The 24578-nt window shown below is 45.7% G+C and overlaps 1 pseudogene; it reads right to left on the bottom strand.

The window, feature by feature from the left end:
- Positions 1 to 1866: 1866 nt before the first annotated feature.
- Positions 1867 to 2821, bottom strand: LOC130883151 (peptidyl-prolyl cis-trans isomerase A-like; annotated as a pseudogene).
- Between the last annotated feature and the right edge of the window lie 21757 nt (positions 2822 to 24578).

Genomic DNA, 24578 nt, shown 5'->3' with positions numbered 1-24578 from the left:
ATTGCAAGTTACAAACTATGATGCAAAGTCATTATCCTGAAAGGTTTGTGAGTCTGAGAGTAAAATCTCTGGCAGCTTCCAAACTGTCAGATCTAATGCACGGTGAGCTGTGGAATTAAGACCGGCATGGAAAGGCCTCTGCACCTCAGCATGGAAGCTTTCCATTCTGAGCACCAATGTCAAGGACAGGAGTCAGAGACCCCGGGAGCCCTGATGTGGCAGAGGCACCCTTGGGAGCCTCAGCTAGGTTGTACCATCTCGACCTGGTAACTGTTAAGATACTGAGTACTCCTGTTCCTGTTGGTACACACCCTCTGAAGTCTCTGAGTTTTCAAAGAAGCATACTGATGTGCACTGTCTATAAAGCAAAGAGCGATAGATCCAAATCTGAGTGTTTAGAGACAGTTGCAATAATATAGGGTATTTTTGCTTATTAATGGAAGTGGATCAATATTTGAACCTTCTGAGGAACGTGGGATGCATTTCTCTGTGTCCCAGCAGCCGCTCCTGAATGTTCGGCTGATAGCTCAGGTGTGTTACTAGCTAACTCTTCTGTTTTGAATTAACCCATTTTCTTATCTACCCTCTGCCACATGGCAGTACGTTCTTTCAACACAGCACGTTCATCTTGCTTCCCTCAGTATCTGCTCCTGACTCCCGAGACTCTGCCCTTCTTCCCAGCATTCTCTCTGACCTGAAAATCCTGCCTAGCTATCAGCCAATCAGACTTTTATTAACAGTGATATCAACACATTTTCACAGTGTACAGAAGGATAACTCCCTAGCATTTTTGTATTGTCAGCTTGCCTAGAGTCCCTAATCTCCTTGAATATCATCAGTACATCTCCCTCGTTACTGGGACAACCAAAAAGATGCACAATTTGTAAACTGATCCGCAAACAGCACTGTCCCTACTGAAGAGAGTGGGATTTGTATACATTATTATCAAGAGCTAGTGTATCCCTGGCTTTTGCCCACTAAGACAGTGTAAAACAAAATAGTGAGTTTCTGTTACTGAAAAACCAGGATATGAAACTGAAACTGTCTTATTGCCAGTTTAAACAAAGAGCAAAGGCCATGTCAGGGATGCAGATATTCTGAAGCAAACTTCATGAGTCTGTATGTGACTTTCCCATACCCATTACATCACAAATTAATTTGTAAGGAATTGCTTTGGATCATCTCTGACTTTATTTTACATTTAGCTTTTTGCTTTTCTCTCTTCAACAGTCTTATCTGGGATAGGCATTGCTTTCCATTAGAGAGGACTGGTATATTCTTGATTTACCTGCAGTGTGCCCTTAGCTTGATGAAAACCTCTCAAGAGGGCAAGCACTTGTGGGTGGGGTTCACTGGCTGTGGATGTGAGCACAGTTGAGCAAATGCAAGAAATACCCAGTATGAATGGCTGGTAGCCCAGTCCGCCTTCCCTCTGCTCTTCTCTGTCCTACCACATCCTTGAGTTCAAATATCTGCAAGATAAGGAAGGTGTGTTATCTGGACCTCAGTCCAGTGCACCCTGATTACATCGTGGCCTTAAGTAACTTCAAGATCATGGGACAGCCTCATACTTGAGAAGCCAGGCAAGCTCAGGCATGCTCATGTGACTTGGGGCAACTTATGGCACAGAAGACTTAAAGCGTAAGGACGTTGTTGTTGCTATTTTTCAGTGCCAGGGAGCAAGTCCAGAGCTTTGTGCAGGGCAGGTAAGTACACTAATACTGAGATACATGCTCAGACCTTGGATTTTTTTTAACAGTTCTTACTTAGTTTTTATTCATAATCATAAACTTAACTCTGCAATCCAGCTAGGCTTGAAGGGGAATGAGGAAAATATGGAACCCAAAGAACTTCAGTGAGAGCAGAGATTACAGGGTACTGTGAGCAGATGGGGCTGGGGTGCTCTCCTGAGCTACAGAAGGAATGGTCTGGTGGGTAAGAAGCCCGCAAGTCAAAAGAATTAGAGTTGTTCACAGTCGGAAATGGTGATCTTCTTGCTGGTCTTGCCATTCCTGGACCCAAAATGCTCCATGGCTTCCACAATGTTCATGCCTTCTTTCACCTTCCCAACGACTGTTGAAATATCTGTGGCAGGGCTGCGTCCCGGCACCCGACCGCCCGCATGGCTTATGCCCCAAAATAATTACACGGAATCTGTATTTTTTTAATCATTGCCTGGCTCATTAGTTCTAGCCTCTTATTGGCTAGCTCTTACATATTGATCTAACCCATTTTTAATATTTTGTGTAGTACCACGAGCTGGCTTACCAGGAAAGATCTTAACCTGCGTCTGTCTGGAGTGGGAGAATCATGGCGACTCTCTGACTCGGCTTTTTTTTCCCAGCATTTTGTCTGTTTGCTCTACCCACCTAAGGGCTGACCTATAAATGGGCCAAGGCAGTTTTTTTATTAAATGAAAGTAACTCCTCCATCAAACGACCACATGTTTGCCATCCAGCCACTCAGTCTTGATGGTGCAGATAAAACATTGGGAATCGTTTGTGTTTGGTCCGGCATTTGCCATGGACAAGATGCCAGGACCTATATGCTTCAGGATGAAGTTCTCATCCTCAAATTTTTCTCCGTAGATGGATCTGCCGCCAGTGCCATTATGGCGTGTGAAGTCACCACCCTGGCACATGAATCCTGGAATAATCTTGTGAAAGGAAGAACCCTTATATCCAAATCCTTTCTCTCCAGTGCTCAGAGCATGAAAGTTTTCTGCTGTCTTTGGAACTTTGTCTGCAAACAGCTCGAAGGAGACGCGGCCCAAGGGCTTGCAATGGGCCGCGATGTCGAAGAACACGGTGGGGTTGACCATGGCTGCAGCAAGCAGTAAGAGGGGACAGCGGCATCTGCAAAGCCCAGACCTTGGATTTTTGAGAAAGAATTCCATATATAGCCCAGTATGGCTTTAAGCAGGGTATTCTGCAATGGCCCTTTGCTGGCTACTTTTTATGTCAACTTGACACAGACTAGAGTCACCAGAGAGGAAGGAGCCTCAGTTAAGAAAATGTTGCTATAAGATTGGGCTGTAGGCCATTTTCTTAATTAGTGATCTGTGGGGGAGAGCTCAGCCCACTGCGGGTGTTGCCACTCTTGGGCTGGTGGTTCAGGGTTCTGTACTAAAGCAGGTTTAGTTTAGCAAACCATACAGAGCAAGCCAGTAAGCAGCTCCCCTCCATGGCCTCTGCATTGGCTCCTGTCTCCAGGTTCTTCCCTGCTTGAGTTCCTGCACAGTGATGCAGAAGCATAAACCAAATAAACCCTTCCCTCTGCAAGTGACATTCTGTTGTGGTGTTCCATCACAGCAGTAGAAACCCTAACAAGACCTCAGTGCTGTATTGTGGCCACGTGATTAGTTTTTAATTTAACTATCTCCGCTATGACAAAAAGTACATGCATAATAAAACAGCCAATTAGCAAGGATTCTGTTCGCGTTACTTCCCATCAATAGTTTGGGAAGATGGAAAATGTTGCTGATGGTCAGAGGGAGTGGTGGTTGATACATTTGCAGACATCTTGTCTGGATCATTGGACAGAGTCAGCACGATCTAGGTGCATAGTACCTTATGGGGACAAATCTCCCACGGTCAACCACCTTAGTTAATATTCAGTGAATAAAGAGAAGCGAGATTTCCAGAGGATGAGTTCTGTAGATGGCTGTGATGTCAAAGTGTGCAGGCTTTGCATGGGTTGAGAGTTGAAAGCCATTATCAACCCTTGTAGGGAGTGGAGGTGGAAGCTCCCAAGTAAGCAAAGTCCAGAGTGGATGTGTATTTTTACCATGGGCACAGCACCCTGAAGGCCTCAGACCCATGGGACGATAGGCAAAGCCAGTACTAGTATCTGTCAGACTGAAGAGAGGTGAGAAAATGCCCCTCAGCGGTCCCAGGATGAGTTTTATGCATGACTGTCCAGTGTGTGCAGTAGCAACCACAGCTCCTTCTCCCAGATGCTCATAGCCTGAGAATGCTCACCCAGAGAGTCCTCCTTCCAAGACCACCTAACCTCTCCCCTCTGCTGTGCCTGCCAAGCTTCCCCAATGTGGTGGCAGTGGCCGAAGAATCCCAACTAATCCCAGCTTCACATATGTGTCCGTGTGTCTGTCCATATTCATTTTCTCACTACCCCATCCAGGGTTCTGGGAACCAAGCTGCCTGGGCCATGGCAAACCCTGAGTAAAATCAGTCAGCATGCACAGGACTGGACTGAAAAGGCAGGTTTACAAACACGGAAGGGCTTCCAGGAACTAGAAATGGTTCCTTGATTGCCCAAGCGTGTGGTGCATCCTCGAGGATCTGGACCCAGACAAACACCATGTAATTTCAGTGTGGACGGACTGAGAAAACAGCCTGTCCCAATGCTGGCCTGTCAGACTTCATGGTAAACTGAGAGAAGGGCAACTCTGCCAAGGACAAGGCAGAGAGAGAAAAAATGGAAGCACAGACTGGCAATCCTTCAATATAAATACCAAACAGGCAGACACACCTTAAATGTAGGGCATCTTTAACTCGGGGGGGGGGGAAATGAGGGGTAAGACCGAGATCTAAGATGAAGATTGGGCATGCTATAGTTTAAAATATCAGGGATGGTTTTGATAAGTTTCTAGAGAAAATATAGCCAGCAAAACTCATGTTCGAGGCACCATTTGGGCGACACTCCAGGGAAGAAGAGGCAATGGAATAGGACCGACTCTGCCGAGAAAGGGCCTCAAGGCAGGGCACCTCGAGCAAGCTCCCATTTGACACCATTGCTGCTGCCTGCCTTGTCTCAAAGGCTGGTTTCTGAGAGGATGCATGAGCTGGAAACTGTAGAAAATTATCTTGCTTGGCCTTAACATTTTCGGGGGCACACCCTTGACCGTTAAAGAAACGTAGCTTCTCTTGCTTCAGCAACACTGAGAAAGCTGCGGAGGGAACAGATGAGCTGGAGCGGGAGGCAAGGCATTGTGGGGTTGCACATTGCAAGCTAATGCAAGGGAAGGTGGACGCCGAGAGGCTGTGATAACTCTGATGGTGCCCACTGGAGTGAGGGCTCTGGTGCTTATGCCTAGACTCTCTAGAACTTGAACGCCAGGCTTGTGATTTGAATCAAGAAAACCCAGTTCGTCTCAGGAGGGAGCCAAGGATGGAAGCTCCCTGCGTGCTCCCATTAGGAACAAGATGCATATTCAGTACTCTGATAAGTGATGCGGGATGCCCTTCTGTGTGCTGTGAAAATGTGCTGCTTTTATTGGTTGATAAATAAAGCTGCTTCAACCCAATGGCAGGGCAGAATATAGCTAGTCAGAAATGCCAAACTGAATACAACGAGAAAGAAGGTAGGGTCAAGGGAAATGCCAGCAGCCGCCAGAGAAGCAAGATGTGAGGTAACAAGCCATGAGCCTTGTGATAAAATATGAACTTATATAATAGGCTAATTTAAATGTAAGAGCTAGCCAGCAATAAACCTGAGCCATCGGCCAAACAGTTATAATTAATATTAAGCCTCTGAGTGGTGATTTTGAAAGCAGCTGCAAGACCGGGTGAAACATAGAAAAGCTTCCGGCTACAGATAAGGAATCAGTTTTCGTAGTGGTCTGTTGAAATGGATTGGAAGGAAAGTTGCTGGTGACTCAAAAGAATGCCATGTGAAGGATAAGATAATCAAGCACACTTGATTATCCGGTGATTGGAGTTTCCCTGTGGGATTTCACAACCCAGGACTGGTGTTTCCCCTCAGTGGTAACATTTCAGCTTGAATCCCATGCAATCAGAGCACGTAAATTCTGTCAGTGGTCGTGCCATGTTTTCTGGCGTCGGAACGGATATGTTTATTGGGCAGGCACAGCTTGGAGTTTTTCTGGTGGTAGCATTTTATTGATTTGCTGTTTTGTAATCAAATCAAACATGACTAGGGACCAGAGCAGGGAGAACAGGGCTTAACCACTGGATTTGGGCTGGATTTGTTATTTTGTGAAATTTTGCTGATGGACACACTGAACCATGCGAGAAGAGATAGGAAGTGTGATAAACTGCACATATTAGCCACAGAACGAAGTCCGCTTTTATTCTAGTCTGTCCATATAGCGTAGCCCTGGCCGCAGAGGACGCCAAGTGTGACTCCAGTTCAAAGAAAAGACTCTTTTCAGCCTGGAGAGCCTTTCCTTCAAGGGGCCTCAAACTGTGACTCCATTTTACATATGTTTTCAATGTTAGTAGTTAAAGAAAAACAGTAGAAGTCAATCAAAAATTTAATTTTGGAAATGGGCTCTATTAAGACACACGTGAACGAAACGCTAATTTTTTTAATCCTTGAGCCACCATTTAAGATGTTATGTTGACCTAGCAAACATTTTTCATATGCACCATGGGGAGTATAAGTTTTTAGCCAGGGAGAAACTGAGGGCGGAGTAACCTATGAATTGCTTGTATTCACAAAGGTAATCAGAGAAATCAATGAGTCGGCTATTTCGCGTTTCATAAGGTGCAAGGAAATTGTTCCCACCAGGCCCTTTGCTGTATCTCAGTGGTCGTTCACTCCTTGATTCTGCTAACACTGCATGTGGGAAATTAAATCTAAATCAACCTAAAAAGTACCTTCCCCCTTTGTCTGCCTCCCCCACCATAAAGAGACCAGGAGCTTAGCAAGTAAGGTGCCGGAGCTGGATCCCATGTTTCCACTGTGTGTGTGTGCGAGAGAGAGACAGAGACAGAGACACAGAGAGAGACAGAGAGACACACAGAGAGAGACACAGAGAGAGACACAGAGAGAGAGAGACACACACACACACACACAGAGAGAGAGAGAGAGAGAGAGAGAGAGACTATGTTTAGGGCAGAAGGGCACAAGGCTGTTCTCATTCAAACTGGGCGTTCACAAACTAGTTGGGAAAAACTTTCAGTCCTGTTGGTGAGCGAACTAAAGACCCTTTGCTTAGGGAGATGCACAGACAAGCACAGAAGCCGGCAGAATGCGGGTTACCTCCGTGAATCTGAAGCCCTTGGAGCTGGGTTCTCCAGCTGCCATGTATGCTGTCCTTGGCAGCAGCGAAACTGACAGCATTGGATCCGTTACAGACGTGCTGGAGTCCCGGCTCCTGACCTTGAAAGGATTGGAAGGGGTCAGGTGCTGGCGTTCAGCTGCCTGGCACTGTAATCCTAGTGGAGAGGGACAGATTGGGGTGACCTATGATTTTCAGGTTTCCTTTTGATCTTCTGAACCCTTATTTGCCTGCCTGGCCACGTGTGCATTCCAACACAGCCACTGTCCCTCACCTTCCCTACAGGGCGGCGCACCTGTTTCCCTGCACCCCCTTTGAAGTGAGCAGAACTGAAGGCTTCCTTTCCCAGGGCGCCCCATCACTCACTTGCTCTCCCAACCTTCCCCGTCCACTCAGAAAATACTAACTGTAGAGTTCAGACTCGGGAACTGGTTCAGAATGGGGAACTTGATGTGGTCTTTTTGCATTTTGATTTCCCAAAGAAAAGTATATGCCCTGGTTTTTTAAAGGCATTTAAAACCCAGAAACTATCAAATAAGCATTATCAAATCGGGTCTCTGTTTTATAGCACCCCAGGGTCATTTGTAGGTCCTAATGGCTTCTTCATGAAGACCGGGAGAAGACCCGAAGGAGACTCTTGCCTTGTTTTCCCTAAGCTACAAGAACATTATTGTGACATTCATATGGACTCACCTCTAATTTTCAAGTGAATTATTTTAACTTACCAAATCATTTAACCATTTATCTGCCAGTCCTGTCTAGATCCTGTGTGCTTATGTTTAGATATGCTTGATAGCAATTATTTAAAAGCAGACTTCTTGGTTTCCTTTGCTGCTTCTGGTAAACAAAAGCAACAGGTTGGTTTCCCCAATCTAACGAATGTCTTTTGTCACAGAAGCCAAAATCTAGATGAAAACTGGAGACCTTCAAACCTCCTGGTCTCCAACATTAGGTGTTAAATCAGATTCCTTAAGGATGGGGGTGGGGGCTTTGCTTCGTTTACTTCTTAAGCAATAGGACTTTCAGGCTTATCAATCAATCAATCATCACAGTCCAACCTCTTGTCTTTGACATGGGTGGTGATGGAGGCCCCTCTGCTGGTCGGGGATGAAGTGGTGAGACCAGAATTCTCTGGTTTGCACCAGCCCAGTCTAGCTGTGGGCGAACAGTCAGCCTCGTGCACGTGAGTAGCCCTCGTTTGTTTTCCTGGCTGAGCAGTGTGGCCTCTCACCTGCCGGGGTTGCTCTAAACCTGGAGATACCGTTCTTCGGTAGTGAGGACAATTGCTGTCTCTACAGATGACAGTTGGCTCAGCTGCCAGTGTTGAATGGTCCTGGTGAGGGTGGACCTGTGTACAAAAGTGAGCAGCCAGGCCAAGTTCCTTTTCTCTGTTGCTTCCGCAGAGACCGTGGCACAATAGTTTTCTAGCCCTTTCATCCACGCCTCCTTGAGCAACACTTGGCCGTCTGTAAATGAAGGCAATGATAGGCAACCAATTCCCTGCCAATGGCTGCGGAGAACGTCTGAATAAAATTGTCTCTGAAGACCCATGTAAACAGACCCAGAGAGCTTTGACTTAGCTGTCTCGGTATAGCATCTCACCACAGTGTGCATTTATTTCAAAGGCCTTGCTCCTTCCTTTCACGTTTGGTTTGGCGGGCATGAGAGCTGGGCAGATAGTAGTGCCTGGGGAGTAGCTGTAGGCCTTGGAGTCTGATGCAGTGTAATTCCATGGCTTCATTAAAGGCAGAAAGTGTCTGAGTACTAAGCCATGCTGGCAGTGGGCTCTAGTTCTTGATAAAGGGACTGTTGGGAGCGCACAGAGGTGGAGAGAGTGAAAGATGCCTGGCCTACATAGGGAAGTATGCGGAGCTCCCTGTTGGAGCCTGTGCTGTCTGCCATTGCTGTAATATCCGGGTAATAAAGAAACTTCCTCATTCTGTGATACAGCAGGAAGTTCTGCCTCTAGAGGGGAGAGTGCGATGGAGGTTCCCATGACAACTGTCCAGGCTTCCCCTGGGCTTAGAAGTTGTTTTCTTGAGAAGGAATTTGAATAAAACAGAGAAGGTGGCTCAGAGCATCTCCCTGAGACCTCACAGACACAAAACTGTTGGGAAGCCTGAGACCAGGAAAGAAGCTTGTTCTTGGAGGACGGGGATTCCATGCTATCAGCTCTGATGACACAGACAGAACACAAGCCAGACAGAGTCCACAGCATTGGAGTGTTCCGTGGGATCCAAGTGCCGCGTGTGCATGTGCGTGTGTGTGTGTGTGTGCATGAGTGTATGTCAATGTGTGTGGGCATGAGTGTGTCTGTCTTTTAGTGTGTGTGTGTACATGTGTGTGTCTGTTTCTCAGTGCATGTGCATGCACGTGTGTGTATATCTATTTTTCAGTGTGTGTGTATATGCATGTGTGTATGTGTGTATGAATGTGCATGTTGACTTAGCCTTGCTCTTTCATGCTGTCTGGTCATCATCCTAAGATACAGATGAAAACAGAGCTAGAGACCTTGTCTTTTGTGTTTGCTTTTCTCTGTTGGGGTTGTTTTGTCGAGGGCTGCGCCTCAGCTTGGTGTTCCGCTCTAAACAGCCCGAGGCAGCAGCACAGTGCTGAGCTGAGCTGTGCTGAGCACTGCAGTTGGAGGTGGTTAAGACAGTGAAGCTTAGGTTGTGCGATTTACAATTAAAACTTAAAAACGGATGAGGAGAGGAGGGAAACACAATGGCTTTTAATGAGGAAAGACTAACTTAACAGAGTAACAGGGGCCGCAGGGACGGCCTGAGTCTGGCATGCTCTCCACCAGCCAGGCTGAGCAACACCAGTGTGACCAGGTCACTAGCCCTCTGTCTGCTCATTAATCCGTGGGCCTGCACAGCTGGCCCACATCACCTGCAGTCTGGCAGCCCCATCCACAGCAGGATGTCTGAGTGACACTCACCCCTGATCCTGCCCAGGCAGATGTTTGGAGACAGCGCAGTCTTGTGGATGAAACTGTCTTTTATCTTTGTGATTTGTGACAGCGCTCCATTTGATGATCAAAAGGGCCACCAATAACTCTGTCACAGGCATCTGTTCTGCCTCACCGTGCTAGCACGAAGAAGCCCTCCTCCACACGGGAATCTTACTCACATCCTCCCCCGCCCCATCCTTTCCAGTTTAGGTCTCTGCAGGGTGAGCTGCTGCAAGTGCTGGGTAAGTTACACCTGCTCTGGCTCTCCCAGGATTCTTCCATTGTCACTGGCTGTGGTGGGAGCCAGGGTGGCCTGGGTTGCTTTGCTCCCTCCTTCTTTCCAGTAAGAGGCTGGGGAGCTGTATTTCTTATGTAATAAGAAATGTGATGGTCATATGTTATTTTGTCTTATTCATATATGCTTATTGTTTATTTATTTGTTTATTTATTTATTTTTTTGAGACAAGGTTTCTCTGTAGCTTTGGAACCTGTCCTGGCACTAGCTCTTTTAAGTGAGGCTGGTGTCAAACTCACAGAGATCCTCCTGCCTCTGCCTCCCAAGTGCTGGGATTAAAGGCATGAGCACCCCCGTCAGGCTATTTATTTATTTATTTTTAAATGTATTTGTCTCATATATTGCATCCCAACTGAAATCCCCCCTTCTCATCCCCTCTCCCCAAGATCCAGTCTTCATCCTTTCTCTTCTGAAAAGGGTAGGCCTCCCAAGGTTATCAATGAAACATGGCATGTCAAGTTATCACAAGACCAGGCACACCCCTCATATCAAAGCTGAATGAGACAACCCGTAGGAAGAAAAGGATCCCAAAAGCAGTCAGAAGAGTCGGAGACACCCCTGCTCCCACTGTTAGAAGTCCCACAGGAACACCAAGCTACAGAACTGTAACTTATGTGCAGAAGATAAGGTCAGATCCACGCACGCTCCCTGGTTGTCAATTCAGTCTCTGCGGGCCCCATTTAACTCTGTGGGTTCTTGTGGTGTCTTGACCCCTCTGGCTCCTCCAATCTTCCCATGCCCTCTTCCTCAGGATTCCCTGAGCTCTTCTGAGGTTTGGCTGTCATTCTCTGCATCTGCTCCGATCAGTTACTGGGTGAAGTCTCTCTGATCACGATTATGCCAGGCTCTTCTTGTCCACAAGTATAGCAGAGAGAGTATCAGTAGGAATCATTTCATGACTTGTTTTATTGTTGTTTTGCTAATTGTGTTTGATTCTATTCTAGGTCTCTGGGCAATCCAGCCTCTGGTTCCTGGCCTGCCAGGTATTGTCTGGCATGGAATCCCTCTTGTGGTTTAGGTCACAAGCTGGCCCAGTCATTGGTTGGCTGCTTCCATGAGTTATGTGCCACCTTTAGGTAAGCACGTCTTGTAGGGATGTGAATCTGTTGGTATCCTAATCCCTGCACTGGAAGTCTTGTCTGGCTATAGAAGATGGCCAGTCAGTTATATTTGGTCTTAGCCATTCTGACAGAACTTAGATGGAATCTTAGAGTTGTTTTTATTTCTATTTCCCTGATGGCGAAGGATGTTGAACATTTCTTTAAGTGCTTCTCGGTCATTTGAGATGCTTCTGTTGAGAATTATGTTTAGATCTGTACATAATTGTTTCAATATTTTTTAAATTAGTTAATTAATTAATTAATTTTGTATACCAGCCACAGTTTATCCTCCCATTCCCTTCCCCTGCCTCTCTTCTATCTCCACCCCCTTCCACTCCTCCTCTGTCTCCATTCAGAAAGGCTAAGGCCTCCCATGGGAGTCAACAAAGCATGGCATCTCAAGTTGATGCAGGACTAAGTTCCTCCCCCTTGCATCAAGGCTGAGAAAGGCAACCCACCATAGGGAATAGGTTCCAAAGAGCCAGCTCATGTGTCAGGGATAGGTTCTGGTTCCACTACTAGGGCCCTACAAACAGACCAAGCTATGCAGATGCAGAGGACCTAGGTCAGTCTCATGCCAGCTCCCCGTCAGCTCAGAGTCCATGAGCTCACACGAGTTCAGGTCTCTGTTTCCCAATCATGATCTTGACACCCCTTGTTTGTACCATTCCTCCTCCCTCTCTTTCAGCTGGACTTCCGGAGCTTGGCCCAGTGCTTAGCTGTGGATCTCTGCATCTGCTTCCATCTGGATGAAGGTTCTATGATGACAGTTAGGGTAGTCACCAATCAGATTACAGGAGAAGGCCAGCTCAGCATCCTTTTCACTATTGCTAGGCACCTCAACTGGGGTCATCCTTGTGGGTTCCTGGGAGTTTCCCTGGCACCAGGTTTTTTATAACCCCATAATGGTTTCCTCTATCAAGATATCACTTTCATTTCTCTCCACCTCCATCCTGCCTCCAACTCGACCATCCCTATCCCTCACGTTCACATCCTCCATCCCCCTCCCTTTATCCCCCACCCCCCAGTTTACCCAGGAGATCTCATCTATTTCCCCTTCCCAGGGTGGTCCATGTGTGTCCCTCTTAGGCTTCTCTTTGTTTACCTGGCTTCTCTGGGGCTGAGGATTGTAGGCTGGGTATCCTTTGTGTTACATCTAATACTCACTTAAGAGTGAGTACACACTGTGTTTGTCTTTCTGGGTCTGGGTTACCTCACTGAGGATATTGTTTTCTAGTTTCATTCATTTGCATGCAAATTTCATGATGTCATTGATTTTATCACCAAGTAATAGTTCATTGTGTAAATGTACCACATTTTCTTTATCTTTGGTTGAGGGGCTTCTAGGCTGTTTCCAGGTTCTGGCTATTACATGTAATGCAGCTATGAGTATAGTTGAACAAATGTCTTTGTATGATTGAGTATCCTTTGGGTATATGCCCAAGAATGGTACCACTGGGTCTTGATGTAGATTGATTCCCAATTTTCTGAGAAACTGTCACACTGATTTCCAAAGTGGCTGCACAAGTTTGCACTCCCACCAGCAGTGAGGAGTGATCTTCTGACTCCACATCTTCTCTAACATAGGCTGTCATTAGCGTTTTTGAGCTTGGCCATTCTGACAGGTATAACATGATATCTCAGAGTCGTTTTGATTTGAATTTCACTAATGGCTAAGGATGTTGAGCAATTCTTTAAGTGTATCTTGGCCATTTGGAGTGACTTGCTTACAGTTTGGCTGCCAGTGCTGTCAATAAAGGAGTTGGGCAAAACTTCGGCTTCAAAATACGAACTGGCTGGAATTTTTATAAATACCTTTAGCTTTAGACAGGGGAGAAAGATGCTATTGGTCTCAGCATCTCTCAGAAGCCCATTCCTCTGAGGCAGATTTTTCCAGGCTGCTGCTAACAAGTATATCCCCATCAAGAGCCCCATGGTTTGGCCCTGGTCTTCTTGCTGCTCCGTTGGGAGTTTTCCTATCTAACTTTCCCACAGCAACTCACCTCCGAGTGTCACTATATATACTAACAACTTTAACAGACTGGGTTTTAAAAGCATACATTACAGTGTATAAGAACACTAAAATAAAGCAAAAATAAATAAATAAACCCAGTTATATTCATAGTACACAGAAACACACACACATTAACACTCCATTATGTGAAGACAAAAATCAATAGGAGTAGTTACGTTATGTAAGTAAATAAGTTTACAAAGAAGCTAAAAGGCTTGACCCTGAATTCTTTCCTGGCTCTGTGGGTTGGTTTCATGGGGACATTAGTTCATCCAGTGTCCTCTGTGTCTATCAAGGACACTGGGATTAGCTAAACATGCTGAGGACTATGCAAATACCACCATAGGCACTTGTGTGCACGTTCATGTGTGGGACATTGTATGAGTTTATGTTTCTGGAGTATCCTGCGTTCACTTTGTGTTATCTGTCACCCTCAGTTGTCCGAGGAATGGGATTGTTGGGCGCATCCCTCCCGTCCCCTTCGGTGCCGGCAAACAGCTTGGCAATGGAGTGGCGGCCCATGCCATTCTCAGCAGCAGCATTGGCTCTGACTTCTCTGCCCCTTACCAAGTGTGTATGCTTAGCACACTGTCCTTGCGGGGAGCACGTGGCCCCTCACTGTGTCGTTTACATTTCCCTGCTGTCTAAGGATGACAATGTCTTCTCATGCTCATTGGTCACTTGTGCCTCAGTTGTGGGGAAATGTCTTTCAAACTCGGACCTATTAAAAACAGATTTGCCTTCTTATTACCCACCTCTAGTTCTTTATGGGTTCCGATAATAAACCTTTATCAGATACGTAACGTTCAAATATTTCCAAGTCTGTGAGTATTCTTTTAAAATTTTTCCCTAGTAATTCACTTTGTAGTACAAAATATTTTAATTTTGGTTAAAAGCAATTTTGTATTTGTTTTTCTTGTTTCCTCTGTCACATCTAAGAAACTATTGCTTCATTCGAAGTTGGAATGTTTACAAGCTACATCTCCCGCCCAGGAGTTCTGTCCTCTGTCTCACTTTCAGCTACTGCTTTGAGTTATATTTTTATGATGTGGGAAAAAGGTCTAAATTAATTCTTTTGCAGATGGATAGAAGTTGTCTTAGCACCTATAGTGGGAGTTGCGGGCTGTGTTCCTGCCGCCCCAGCTCCTGGTCGCCTGGCTAGCTTATGCCCCAAAATAACGACACACAAACTGTATTCTTTTAAACACTGCTTGGCCCATTAGCTCTAGCTCTTACTGGCTAATTCTCATATCCCGATCAACCCATCTCTAATAATCTGTGTAGCACTAGTCTTACTGGGAAAGATTCAGCATGTCTGACCTGGTGGCTGGCTGCATCGCGTCTGCCCTGGAGAGCAGCGGCATGGCATCTGCCCCAGAGAAGAGAGGAAATGGCATCTGAGCTCACTTCCTCTTCCTCCCTGCATTCTGTTCTGTTTATTCCACCCACCTATGTTCTAACCTATGAGGGCCAAGCAGTTTCTTTATTTTTTAACCAATGACCTTCCTCCATCAAGCACCATTTATTGAAACTCCTCTCCTATTACATTATCTTGGGACCCTTATCACAAACCAGTTGATCATAAACACACGGCTTTGTATCTGGCCTCTGGGGTCTGGTTGTCTATGTGCGTGTCTGTACTTCTGCTGGCACCACATACATGAAGCACATGTGAACTGCGATATTGGGGCGTGTGTGATGATCAACATGGTTCTCCTTTTCAAGTCATTCTAGCTACGAGATGCAGCAAGCTTTCCCGGAACACTGGCCCCCAAATCCTGACACAGACACTTAGTAGTTACGAATGCCCAGCCTTATCTCATGCTTGTCCCACAGGTCTTAAAACTTAATTCAACCTCTTTCTCTTCATCTATGTTTTGCCTTGGGTTTTTTTTTCCTTTCTCGTTCTGTTTGTCCTAGCCCCCACCCCCCCATTGGACTGTCGGCAGCTGCCTGGCTTGCTGGCCCTTAGCATTTCCCTCTCTTTCTTCCTTGTTCTCTGCTGAGCCTAGATTTTTCCTTCTACTTACTCTTTCTGCCTGTCAGCCCCGCCTATCCCTCTACTACCTAGCTATTGGCCATTTATCTTTTTATTAGACCAACCAGGTTCCTTACCTAGGCAAGGAGAAACAAATGTAACACACCTTTACATAGTTAAACAAATGTAACACACCTTTGCATAGCTAGAGTAACATTCCACAACATAACAAATGTAACAAATCTTTACATACTTAGAGTAATAGTCCACAATGTTTGTCACAGTGGCCTGGGGCGAATTCTGTTTCCTTGGAAAATGCTCTGCTACTACCACTAAAGGTAGCTTTAACTAAATCTCTGTTGTTCTAATAAAACTAGAGACTCAAAGGCTCGGGTAAAAACCTGTGAGCTCTGCCTAACATCTCTTTGCCAGTGTCCCTGGAAACCTGTCTCCTTCTACACTGCCCCAACTTAAAATCCCTCCCTATTTTCCTCCCTTCTACTTCCTGTCAACGAGTTGCTAACCCCACCTCTCTGAGCCCAGGTTAATTTTATTTAATTAATGCAAATGTAACACATCTTCACATAGTTAGAGAAATATTCTGCAACTTGACAAAATGTAATGCATCTTTACATAGTTAAAGTAATATTTCACAACAGCTAAGAATTCTTTGAATGTCCATGGAACGCTCAGGATTAATTTGTTAACCTCTGAAAACAAGCAGCTGACAGTTTGGTAGGAGCGGGGTTGAATCTGGAGGTCACTTTAGGATGCCCACCTTTCCTAACCAATATGAAAGGTCTTAAAGAATGTCTTTAAGCGTGTGAACTTGGGATTCCTTCCTACTTATTTAGGTTTCTTTCAAGGAATTTTAATGGTTTTCAATGTGCACATCTAGGTGGGTGTTGGGGGAACCAACCAAACCGGAACTCTCATACTTATGTGTTAAGCACGTGACTGTCTCCCCAGCTCCTAGCATGTTTCTTCCGACTAAAAAGTTTTTCCTAGTTACTTTGACACTTTTGTAAATGAAGTTTTAAAACTTTAGCGACGATAGTATATTTTGTCCAAGAACTAACTTTCATTTTGATTGAAGAATTCCTCAAGTATTTGTTAGCAATTTACTTTGTGTCATTAAATAGTTAGAGAAAACATCAAGTTCATAAGCATCCTTCTCATGGCTCCACGTTTCAGTTGTACACGTCTGGAACTGATTACATCTCTTTAAAGGAGAGATAACTTCTACAGATATCTGTGCAGTAACCGAGCAGAGAGCCCTCTGCACCCTTACATGGTAGCGAAGACGCACAGAATCGTTTCTTCTCAAAATAACCATTTTGGGATAATTTTATTCTTCAGATTTTAGTCATTGTAGTTCTGAAGTTCAATTAAGGACCTTCCTTTTGTCTAAAGAGACCACTTTTAGATACAACTTTTTTTTTTCCTATAAAAATTACCTTAGGAGTCTACAGGGCTCGGCAACCCTTTGGGGACGCTGTCCCAAGTGTCTCGTGTCTCCTAGGAAGTAGTGCAGTTGTCAAGTTTCCTATCACAGGTATTAGATCAGCAACGAGCATCTCCCAGATCTGCGTCTTCCCGTTACTCAGCCCCTGGCACTCTTGTTTAAATTCTCATCCTTTCTCGATCTGGGGTTGCGGGAGAATTTTTTTTTCACTCTATTGGGTTCAAAGAAGACAAAGGGCACCGTTTGATCAGATTTTCTTTACAACATGCCAAGGCCTCAGCACAACTAAAAATCGAAATTCTTAGTTTGATGGACAGCTGGGGGAGCCAAGCGACTTGCAAACCGGCGGCTCCAACTGTTAAGCAGCATCTCCCTCTAGTGGCCAGATCAAAGAAAGACGACTCAGGGTAACAGCCATTGGTCTGTTTACAACTTAAAGTTTGGGAACCTCCCCAGCCTTCCACAGGTGCAGCACAGGTTCGCGGTGCCTCTAGTACACGGCTTCCATCCCTAAAGAACCAGAACGTTCCTAGTGTCTGCCAGTCAGGATCGCTTTCCCTTTTCTGTCCCCATGTCAGGGTTGTTAGATCCCGAAAACTCCGATGTGTTTCACCAAACGTGGCTGAAGAACAGCAGCTATGGCTTTGTCCTCGGCGAGAGTGCTCCGACAGCAGACAACGGAGAAAATGGAAGACACTGGGAGCAAGGTGCAGACCGCCAGCTTCCTTTAGAGACTGAGAAAGTATCAAAGCACGTGACTGGGAAACGTGGTCCTTGCATCCAGGTCAGCCTTGTTCTCAAGGTAGAACGCGATAAACTAAAATATTGGCTGTAAAAAGGTGGCTTAAGTAACACATCTGTCCTTCTCATAGATGGGGCCTTGTCTCCACCATTAGAGAGAGGTTTGTAGTTGATGTTTATTTCTGTGTGTGTAAGGGGGAGGCACACAGGCCACGCCCACCGGTGGAGGACCAGGACCCCTTTCCAAAGCTGGTTCTCTCTTCCACCATGTGGGTCCCTGGGATGGACTTTATGCCAGGCTTTGTGGCAAGCCTCGCTTTTACTACTTTTCTTATTCTCAGCTGATTGAGGTAGCACATGATTAGAACACTAGCGCTCAAAAAGTCTGAGGCAGGAGGCTCGGGAGTTGGAGACCAGGAGACTGGCTTTGGCTATATAGTAAAATAGTATCTCATTTTTTTCTTTTTACATTTTAAAGAGTCATGAAATGAGTAAATTGATCAACTATCAAGAACAAACATCAGGAATTATTCCTCATAAATTTATAAAACAGCATTGTCAACACCCTTGGAATCCATGGCCTGGTGCCCCATCCCTTAGGCAGGGTTCCATGCAGTAAGCATTTATTCTAAGGTCTCCCGCATGTGGCATGCTGGCCTTTGAACCTCTGCACACCCCTGCTTCTTTTCCACCGATATCTCCAGCTTATTCATCAAGCCGGAAAGCAAGGTGCTTTTGTTTACACAAGGAGTCCGTGCAGTGCACTGCACCGGCAGTCTGCACGATGGCAGATGGAAAGCTGGATGCTGGGAGGCCAGCACAGGTGACCAGCTAACCTGGCTTTGTGGCTGTACATGCACGCAACGGCCTGAGTGTCAGAGGGAAGAGGCTTGCTGTGGTTAACTCCTCTAGACCACCGATTCTGTTGACCTTTTTGAGTTTACTTTGTTTTGGATATCTTGATCCAGGGTAAGTGCAGGGACAGAGCTTTCAAAAATGTCTTAGAGCCCCAGAAAGAAACCTCAGGCTCCTTTCTGTGTGTCACAACCTCCAAGGTGTAAGGGAGACGTTCAAGTCGATAAGGACGTCTCCCTAAAAGCGGGAGAGGTAGTATGTTCAGCAGTTCCAGGCGAAGCTTGGAAGCAGTACTCCTGGGAGCAGGAATAAGTGATTCATAAAACAGTCTCCATCAATTCAATATCCCCAAATTTTACAAATATTAAGTCTTCCCAGTATGCAACAGGAGGAGATGAAGACCAAAGGTGACACGGTAGGCATCTTGTGCTCAGTTTTACTGGATCTTTGTCGAGCGTCTGTGCTGGCTTTATGACTTTTGTGTTCCTATCAGATACGGCAGCTGTCCCAGTTGGAGGGGTGTTTTGTCTTTCGTTTATTATATATTTTCATTTTGGCATTTCTCGACCGCTTGAGTCACATTATAAGTTTGTGTTTGTGCTCCGTGTGCAGGAGTTGAATCTGTTGGCTAGAGAGCAAACAGGTGTGACGGAGAAGGGAGCACCTTGGCTGATGTCACGTGTGTGCCTCTTACTCCTCTTCACACAGGAGACTTCCTCCAGAAGGCTCATGTGCGGAAAACGTGGTCCCCAGCTGGTGGTGCTGTTGAGAGCTGTGTAGATCCCACAGCTGAGCTGCTGGAAGATGCGTCCCAGTGGAAGAAAGTGTGTTCCTGGGGCAGCAGCTCTCCCTGCCTCTCTCTCCATCTCTCATCCTGTCTCTTTGTCTGTCTTTCTCTCTCAGATCTATAGAGAGTTCATTTAATTTGCCTATCACCCATCGATAGCTACCTAGATCGATTCCCTGTCATCTTCTCTACACTTTTTACAGACAACATATATTGTATGCTTGGTAAATGCCCTCCTCCCAATTCTTTCCTCTTCCCTTGCAGTTAGCACCCTCTGCGGAATTTATTCTGGTGGAGAGTTTGGACCCTTTGGCACCGTACCCATGCCTGCCAGTCACCCACTCCGACAGCCACCACTCTACCCTGTCTCCATGAGTCTGATGTCTTCAGGGTAGCCATGTAGCTGAGATCACACGCTGCCTGTTCACTTCCCTTAGCATCCTGTTGTCCTGGATGCAGGATCCCTTTCCTATCCAAGGCTTCATGACATTCTTTTGTGTAGATATGAACGTTTTCTTGATTTGTTCATATCCTGAAAAACATTTGCTTGCTTCCACATTTTTCTCCCCGAATAATAATAAATACTATTTCAAGCAGCAATAATATAAGGCATTTTAATACAGTATTTATCAATTCTTTGAGAAGATTGTGCAATGTATTTTGATTGTATATGACACCATTCATCCCTCCAACTCCTTCTAGGTTCATCCCCACCTTCTACTCTTCACAGCTCACCAGGATCTTTAAAAAGATAAAACAAAACCATGGAATCGAATCTGTGCCGCCCTGGGTGTGGGTCAAGGCTTAACCTACCATGGCTGCATCATTGAAGATAGCTGACTCTTTCCCCAGCAGATGTCGCGACTGTTCATACCTTCTCAATTTGTGGCAGGAACTCAGGAAGCTCCTTCCTCCCCCTTCAGGCTAGAATGCTGTCTGGCTTGACCCTTGAAGGGCTTGTGTAGGCAGACACAGCTGCTGCAAGTTCGTGAGTGCAATGGTCCTTTGTGTCCAGAAGACAGGTTTGCTCCAGGCTGGAACCTCCAACTTTTACAATCTTTTTGTGCCTTCTTTAGAGATGTTTCAGGAAACCGTGTATACAATTGATATAAATGTCCCATTTGTGACTGAGGACTCCACTGAAGTTTTAACTTCCCCAAGTACTTATTACCATCTTCACAATATTTTATTACTGTCTCTCTCCATGCTAGGCAAATTCTATATTTATGCATATGAATAGACATCCATGTATACATGTCTGCCTATATGCATGTATGTGTCTATGTGCATACATTTCCTGATCTTAACTGTGTGTAACACTGCAATGACCTTGGAAGTACAGTTATCTCCTGGGGATAGTGATTTTATTTCCTCTGAGTGGATATGCGGAAATGAGATTCTCCTTATTGATTTCCATAATGACTATACCAGGTTCTGTTCCCAGCGGTGGCACTGGAGGACAATTTGACTTCTACATCCTTACCAACACCTGGTATTTTTGTAAATTTTTGACAATAGTTTAACAGGTGTGCGGTTACTGTGGTTTATTCGGCCTTTCCCTGATGGTTAACGATGCTGAACACCTTTTCATACACCTGCTTGGCCACAATCGGCCAGGGCCCGGGTCACGCCAGCCACTGTGTTGGCCGGGAGAGTTTGCTCCTGCAGCCTTTGCTTTTGGTTTCTCTCACTGCGTGTCGCCCCACTTGGTGGAACGGCTTAAGTAAATGACCAGTAGCAGCCATAGCTAGGAAGGGACAGAGTCTAAGTACAACTAATAAAGGTTAGTCTTTCCCCACAATTACCCTGCAGCAGAGGGGATTCATTAGCAATTTCCTTAAAAGCTGTTTTCCTGGAGCCAACTTCAGACACATGCAGTTTGGGCAGACGGGTGTGGCTGTTGGACTAGAAACCAGATCTGTAGTTTAATTCCCAGCATGCTCTTAACTCCATGGTTGGGGGGACCATTTCACGGCTGCCCTGCCTCCTCAGAGGTCATGCTTTCCACATCCCACCTCACAGAGATTCTAAGTGAAGGGGAAGCAACTGCCCTCTTCCAACTTGTATTGGTACATAAAGTTCTGCATAATAATTCTGTATTTTAGGACATGAGTCTGAAGATTTTCTTTCTCTCTCTCTCACACACACAAAGAAGTAGATACCTAATTCTCTAGAGCTGACGAAGTGTATGGAGTAGAAGCTTGTTCAAATTACAATGCTACAGTAAATAGAAGGGGAAAAATAACCCAGGGCACAGTGTCCCAAAGAGACTCTCTCAAAATGCCTACACAACCTCGGACATAGATAGGAGCCATGCAGTGCGGAGATGCAGCTAGAATTAATTTTCAGCCCCAGGAGCCCTTGCTGTGTCGTGTCCCTGGACTGATGTGTGTCCATGGAAAGCACAGACTGGTGGACACGAGGTCATAGGTCTCTCAGCCTGGCCCTTCCACTGTGTTCCCTCTCTGGGAGTTAGTCTCCTGCCAGTCCAAAGCTGCAGGATCTCCACAACACAGGGCAACAGCAGGGCATCCAAGAAGAACCCCAGTGAGGTCCGAGTATTGATGGTGTAACAGAAACCAGAGGCCTTGAACCAGACCAACGACTCTCTGAAATGAACACTTGCAAGCAAGATGTGTGGACTAAAGGATGTACTGTGTGACTCACTGGGTCACACGACAGCTTCCATGAAAAAAGTTTTCTTTTTTAAAAAAATATTTCATTTCATTTTATTTTGGTGGGGAGGGTGCAAGGGTAGAGGGGAGATCTGAAGGAGTGGGGAGAGGAATGGGAGGAGACGCATGATGTGAAAGACACAAAGAATAAATAAAAAGAAAAACAAAAAACCTGAAAAACAAAACAAAACAAAAAAACATTGTTTCTCATTCCTGCAATAAAAATTGCTTTGAGAACACGTGAGACAAATCTTTCTGATGCCAGTTCCTGTACCATAGTTTTCCCCTGTAATTTTTCCCGCCGTTCCCAGAAGCTCCGTGCTGTCTTTGTCCATTTCCATTTCTGAGGGCTTCTTGTGCCTCGGAGAATCTCTGCCTTGCTCACTGAGGTCACTTTTCTGTTTCTTTTGAGATCTTGTCCACTCATCGCTTTGCCTTCGGTATTATCTTTGCAGTGCAGCTTTCTTCTTATTCTCTCCTTGTGAGGTGGCAGAGGAAAATTATTCACGGTGAATACCGCAGTTTGTTTATAGTGAGACTGGATGCTGGGGTAAGAAATGGTTACAGCTAAAATGGGGATTTTGGGGATACCAAGGCTGAAACACAAAAGGGGCCTGCGGCATGCAGTCTCATTGGAGACAGAGGTTTTGAGCGGCAAAGCCAGTGGTGGCATACTCTGACTCTCTAGCCCCCGAGGACCATGTGTAAGGTATTGTCATATATTCCTGCTGTTAATAGAGCAAATATTTTAAAATAAACTAGGTAAAAATGGCCTCTGAAAAATTCCTCTACAGACTATCCTGCAGGCAAGGGGTTACGAAAGGCAAACGCAGATGCTTATTGCTGGCTGCGTGAGTGGAGGGTAGCGTAATTAACAGAGCGTGAGCGCCTGCACCGTCAGAGAACCGCAACTCGAGTGGGCGGTGAACAGTTAGTGCATAATCAAGTCCGGCAGCTGGCCGAGAACAAATCACAGGTGAATTGCAGGAACTGCGCTTGGGTTGGGAGCTCCTGGTCATCACGTGATCATCTACATGGTCCAGAAGGAGGTGCACAGAGCATGTGGGGCCCCAACTGGCTTGGCACCTAAAGTACTGACTGTAGTCATTATTAACCTTGGTCCGGTTGCTGACATCTTCCCTTAAAAACACCATGTAAGGAAGGTTTTTTCCTCCCCATCTTGGAAACCTTTCCCTCTCTTGGAACTCTTGTGAGATGTTTGTACACGGTGTGTGGAGATACATTGCTGTGATTGGTGCACTAAAGAGCTGAATGGTCAATAGCTAGGCAGGGGATTATTGGCAGGAATTCCCGGGACAGAGAGGATTCTGGGAAGAAAAAGGGTGGAGTCCCCAGAAGATGCAGAGCAAGCAGGATGTACAGCAGGAGAGGTAACAGCCACGAACCACATGGCAAAATGTAGATTAATATAAATGTGTTCATTTAAGTTATAAGAACTAGTTATAAACGAGTCTCAGCTATAGGCCGAGCTTTTATAATTAATAAGAAGTCTCCGTATCCATATTTGGGAGCTGGTGGGACATGGGATTCTCTCTCACTTTTCCTCAATTTATCAATTTTTGGTAAGTCTCCTTAATAAAGCTTTTCTCTGATCTCCTCATTTTCATAAGCATCTTCACCTTTAGTCCTCACTGGTGCGAGGCAGTTCACAAAACGCCACTGTCGAAGGTCTGTCTCTGATGACCATGAATAGCTGGAATTCTAGTGGTGTAGGAGGTTCTTCTGCTCATGTGTTCCTTTCATTGGTTAATGAATAAAGAAACTGCTTTGGCCTGATAGGGCAGAACTTAGATAGGCAGAGAAGACAGAACTGAATTCTGGGAGGAAGAAAGCAGAGTCATGGAGAAGCCATGGATCCTCCGCCTGAGATGGGCGCCAGTTAGAATCTCTGGTAAGCCTCTGCCATGTGGCAATATACAGATTAATGAGATGGGTTAAACTAACAAATAAGAGTTAGCCAATAAGAAGTTAGAGCTAATGGCCAAGCAGTGTTTTAATTAATACAGTTTCTGTATGGTTATTTCAGGTGTAAGCTAGCCGGGTAGCAGGGACAAACAAGGGGGCCCCTCTTTTACAGCATTCTAGGTCCTTGGGTCAGCCATCACTGGACAAAGACTGTCTCGTTGCACTAAAACAAGTATCACTTGGAGCACTCCCAGTGTTCGAGACACAAACCCTAAAGAGATACATTGACTCCAAGTGTAAAGTGCTAGTGAAGCCTGTTCTGCCCGCACCTTCTGCACCCCGTTTCCGCAGACACCCTGGAGATACTAATTGTCAAACCAAGCTAACCACAGACAAGTGGTGAGATTCGAGACCAGAGGAACAGAGCAGGGAGAGCCAGCTGACTGAGTCATGACAAATTAAAGGTAGAGTTGCTCAACTTAGGGAATGGAGGATTGAACTTCATGCTAAAAGGAAACTCAAGAAGACAGCCTGTTAATTCACTCATAAATGTTTACCAGCTTGAGCATCTTCAGCTTCTCTTCTATTGATAAAGACGTTTCTCAGGTGGAATCGTGGCCGTGACTCTGAGGCCCGGTGGCTTTCCTCTCCGGCAAGGCTGGGAGGAAGTCCTCTGTAGGCCCAGTTGTTGTGTGCGCAGCTTGGTTTGGGTGGCACAAGAACTCCTGAGCGAGTTGTAACTGCTCTGGCCTCTCTGGGTGCCCCAGGCCTTTTCTGCACTGTTTTCTTTTTTAGGTTAAGGTG

This window comes from Chionomys nivalis, chromosome 10, assembly GCF_950005125.1.
Source record: "Chionomys nivalis chromosome 10, mChiNiv1.1, whole genome shotgun sequence".
Taxonomy (NCBI): domain Eukaryota; kingdom Metazoa; phylum Chordata; class Mammalia; order Rodentia; family Cricetidae; genus Chionomys; species Chionomys nivalis.
Note: the sequence above shows the minus strand (reverse complement) of the source record. Positions and strands in the feature narration are given on the sequence as shown.